The 4890-nt window shown below is 48.4% G+C and overlaps 1 pseudogene; it reads right to left on the reverse strand.

Moving 5' to 3' along the window:
* Positions 1-3846: 3846 nt before the first annotated feature.
* On the reverse strand, positions 3847-4420 carry LOC144161532 (programmed cell death protein 6 pseudogene; annotated as a pseudogene).
* Positions 4421-4890: the final 470 nt, after the last annotated feature.

Consider the following 4890-nt stretch of genomic DNA (forward strand, 5'->3'; position numbering starts at 1 on the left):
GTGGGGCCCATATGCAGTCCGCGTGGCCTGTGCACCCGCTGAAACTGGGTAGGTACAGAGGGCCTGGACAGCAGCATCTCCCATTGCTCTAGTTGGGTAGTTGACGGAAAGAGAGGAGGGTGCTCAGGGCTAAAGTCGCACACCCCGATTACGGGGCGGAGTATTCCTACTTCTGAGCAAAATTTACATTCAGCGTCGTAGCGATTCGGATACATTAAGTGAAGACGCGTAGGCTGTGGGAAGGAGCCCGGATTGTATGAGCCGTAGGGTAGTTTGTTGTTCTCTGGAAAGGTCAGGGTAAGGCGAAGGTACGGTCTGTCTCAGAAGGCGACAATGCTGGGTTATCTCTCTGAACGTGACAACCAGGTGACTGTCCTCGTGCAGCTCCATAGCACGGGAGGTAAAAGCGCAGGGTTGTTGGGTGGGCGTATTTGTTGCCCTCCATTAAAACGTGAGGGGGTGTCCAGATGAGCTGAATGGAACCGTTTGGGGAGTGGTTTTTTAGCACGCGCAGTGTAGGTCAGGACACCCAACCCGACTGGTAATTCTAGTAGGCTTGCTAGGAATCGGTGACTACCCTGCGAACCCTGGTTGAGTTAGAACCAAGGTGATGGCTGCCTCTTCTGCTGCCGTCATTTCTTGGGTCCTAAGCCAGGTGCAAGCAAGGAGGTTGGTTGTGGGTGTAGCCACGATGATGGCGTATTGCTGCCCTCGATGTTTGGAGGCGTCTGTGTAGATAACTGCATGATCCCCACCGAGGGTGGTGTTTAGCGCTTGAGCCCGTGCTTTTCGGTCACCCTCGTCATGTGAGGGTTTTATATTTCTAAGCAAAGGGAGCATCTTTATTTTTAGTCGCCAAGTGTCTGGGAGTACGTCAAACAGAGACATTCTGGGCTGCGCAGCCAATCTGGTGAAACATGTGGTTACCCACCGAAGTTCTGAGTCGGACCTTCTCGTTAGAAAGCTGTCCTTCTATCAGCTCTTCCACCGTGTTGTGGAGCCCCGTGCTAAGGAGCCTCTGTGTGGACGCTCTCAAGAGAAGACCAATGGCCTGCTCGACCGCCTTTCTAATCATTATATAAAGCATCTCTATGTCTTCCTTGTCGAGAAGAAGACAGTGGCTTGACGTAAGATACTCTCGAGAGGACAAAAGCTTCAATTAATCGAAAGGTACCGGATTCCTTTAGGCCTCGCTTCTTGGTGGCAACTTGCCTGATGATGTGTATGATTTGATTAATGCTGTTTTCGAGGCGCTGCAAGGAGACGTCACTCTTGGTGTTAGCGTCGAGATGTAGGCCCAGGATCTTGATGCTGGGGCTTGGAGTAATGCCCTGGCCATCAAGGAGTATTTGAATGTATTCCTTGATTTGGCGTGAGGGCGGACAAGGAGCTGTGATTTTTTACGTGAACACTGGAGGCCACAGGCTTTAGCACGTTGGCGTATATACTAGAAGTGAAATGCCATGCATTGGTGTGAGCGTCTTTTAATTTTTGTAACTCTTAGCACATGAGCAAGGTGCGCACAGGGCCGCTATAGACGGGCGTAAGTGGTCGCGTGACGCTTTCACGTGGCATTCAGCGATAACGCAGGGTCTAAACGCGTAGATGTGCTTGGTGAGTACACCACCTATCTTCCTCGCCTTCGCGTGGGCCCGTAGCTAAATCGGTAAGACAACAGGCTCACGCTTTGTTAGTCGATTTGTTCCAGGTTCGATTCCTGGCGGTGCCAGTAAATTCTTTTATTTGTTCGCTCGAGTTTTGTGGTGACACCAACGGTCGCGAAAGAACCCTTGGGGCTAGAGGTAAAAAGCTTTGGTTTAAAAAAAAGAAAGCGAGTATTTAGCGAAAATGGTGTTGTGAACCTGTTTGACGCAGACCTTTATTCCCAAGGTCTTTTTGTGTTTTTTGCTCAGTACGACGTACAGCGTTTTAAAATGCGAAACTTCACGAAGGTCTTTGAGGAGCCACTTCTCCTCGTAAGAAACTGTACTTCGTTTCACAAGCTGGGTGTTAAACTGTTGAGGCTATTGTTGAGGCTAACTGTTGAGTCTGGGTGTTAAACTGTTGAGATCTCTACTAGTACGCGTCTATCTCACCGTGGCTTGCTACGAAGGGCGAATAAAATAAAGCGACAATAGGCTTTGGTGTCTTCGAAGGACGATTCAAGCACCCCACTGTGAAGTTATAACAGTCACGGTCCACCAGCCTCTATGGAATGTCATCGTGAGAAGCCGTCGATTAGCCGAAAGCTGCACATCCTTCACAGTGCTGCAAGTGGCTCATGAAATGAAATACATACACGCAATTTACCAAGAGAGAAATGTTCGGTTTATGTACCCAGAACATGAAGATTATTTTATCTTATGTTGCTGTATCCCCGAGACAAAACTTGAGCACCGCTTTTTTTACACAATGTATAATGGCACGCGCCCGCCTGTAAACACTTTCCTCCAAAGGCAATAACTCTTGTGGAGTTGAGTTCACATGTAATAAAGCCGATAGTGTTTCTTGGGCTACTTAAACGCAGAAATTTTGGTCTGTCTGTCTGTCTGTCTGTCTGTCTGTCTGTCTGTCTGTCTGTCTGTCTGTCTGTCTGTCTGTCTGTCTGTCTTGAAAGGATAAATTTATTATCAAACAATCCTGGTATCAACGATACGACAGCCAGAAACTATTAAACAAGTGCAGCGCGTGTTGGTACTAAACTAACAAAGCCCGAAGGCTGGCAGTTACAGACACTTACAGAAACACGCGAACAGTTTCAAGTTGATTGCAGACAATATATTAACATACAAACAGTTCAGGGTTGCTTCCAACCAAAAAAATAACATGCGATGTAAACAAGCGCACAAAAACATTCGCTTCAAGAATGCAGCAATATACGAAACAAGGTTGGTGTTAATGTCACAACGGGTACTGTTGTGCAATCACAACCAATTCGAACAACAAAATCAATTGTAACAAAGTTAATTGTCTGTGACTCGATTCATCACCCGGTCCAAGTGAAGCAGAGTCTGCGCAAGTCTTATATACCCCCAGCCAAACCTAAACGTCTAATTCCGGCGGCAATCTTCACACTTTTCAACGTTGTTGAACAAGAACAAAACATTAAGGAAATATGAGGCAGAAGATCAATACATAAGTGATGTTTGCGTGCTCCTTTATTATAAAATTCATGGATGCTTGGTTTTTGCAATATCAAATGAACTGTTACATCAACTGCAGAAAACCGTCGCCTGCTGTTGCCCACGACACGGTACCTTCTGGCGGAATTTTGAGAAATCAAACGGACACAGTTACGAAAGGTTCCGCTAGACAGGTTCCATGTTCCGCTTGGAATGCACGTGGAACAGAGCAACGTGGTTCTATAAACATTGTAGGGGGGTACTTCAATTCACGCGCGTCTCCGCCGTAAGGCAGCGCTGGCATCGAGGCCCTTGACATGAAGCAGTAGAACGCGGTGAATTTAAATTGACTTGAGCAAACTTCTAGCGTGTTATCTTGGCAGGAAAGAGAAGGAAGAGGGACAGCACGAGAGGTGAGCGGGAAAGCGAAGGGAGGCGTTTACATGGCAGGGGCGCCAGTCGACTATCGTCTCTCGTCGGCATTTGCAACGAGAGGAGCAGATACGCGGCCACTTTTTTGTGCTAACAAACGCATCGTAAAATTAAGCTGGCACGATGCCTTAGGACTACTACGTGTGGTCGATAAAGTGAAAAGCGGTATTAGTGGAACAAACGTAAAATAACTCGGCGCTCGGCTCTCCAGCATTTCGATAAGCATTTCGCGGTTAAATGACAGGAAACAGCCTCTTATGTGGCGGGGCGGAATTTCGCTGTGGTTTATGACTTGTAAACAAATTTCACATGGTCAGGCTGATCACGGTCTTGATGAAATCTTCGTAGCTAATTTGGATCCACCCGTCCCGGTCCGTGTCGTATGCCTTGAAGGCGTTCGTCACGGTGTGGAGATTGACACAGCACAGGATGAAGTCGTCGAAGTTCATGGATCCCTTGCGGTCCCTGTCGTACTTCATGAGCAGAGCGTCCATGGTCGGCTGACTCAGGCGGTAGCCAAAACGCGTGAGGGCCTCGTTGAACTCTCCCCTGTCGATGGTCCCGGAGTTGTCCCGGTCGAGCGACTGGAAGCACTTCTGCCACTCGGTGATGTAGTTCCACAGGGACATGAACTCGTCGAAGTTGATGGTGCCCGCGCCCCGACGGTCGAACATGCCGATCATCATGCGCACGGTGTCCGGGTTGAACGCCTTCCACGTCCCGTTCGACAGCGCGTTCTGCAGCTCTGGTGCGTTGATGGTTCCGCTTCGATCCGTGTCGACGTTCTGGAACAGACCCTGCAGGTAGCTGACATTGGAGGTTGGCGTTTGGTAGCCGACGTTGGAGCCTTGGCCACGGTTGTACATTCTTCTTCACGGCGGGGTGGGCTGCGTCACGTTGTTTACGAATGAAAGTTTAGCTACGAAGCTGAATAATTTCGGGGTTGAGGTCGGATAGACAGCCAGGGGCTCGATGAGCGAGCGGAGTGCCAGCAAACGTGACCGCCCCGCCTGATGGAATAGCGGGATTGATGACAATGATTATTAGGTACGAGATATGGCGACAATGGGTTATCAAAGCAAAGAGGAGGAAGGAAAGAGCATTTGGTAATCAACTCAGTGCCTAAAAAAGGGAGAAGATTTTGTGTAATAAAAAATCCGTATCTTCATTCTTTCACTGCTCTTCGTTTAATACCGTATTCGCTGCCAAATTCCTTGTCTATTCATGGTCAATTCCCATTAAGTGGTATACCATGTGCGGAAAAACATCACTGTTGCAACGAAAGTAGCAACTATAAGCCACAAACACCCCACCTTCTACTCCCGCTTCCCCCACT

The sequence above is a fragment of the Haemaphysalis longicornis genome, unplaced genomic scaffold (assembly GCF_048455015.1).
Source record: "Haemaphysalis longicornis isolate Haplotype H1 unplaced genomic scaffold, Haemaphysalis longicornis Haplotype H1 scaffold_12, whole genome shotgun sequence".
NCBI lineage: Eukaryota > Metazoa > Arthropoda > Arachnida > Ixodida > Ixodidae > Haemaphysalis > Haemaphysalis longicornis.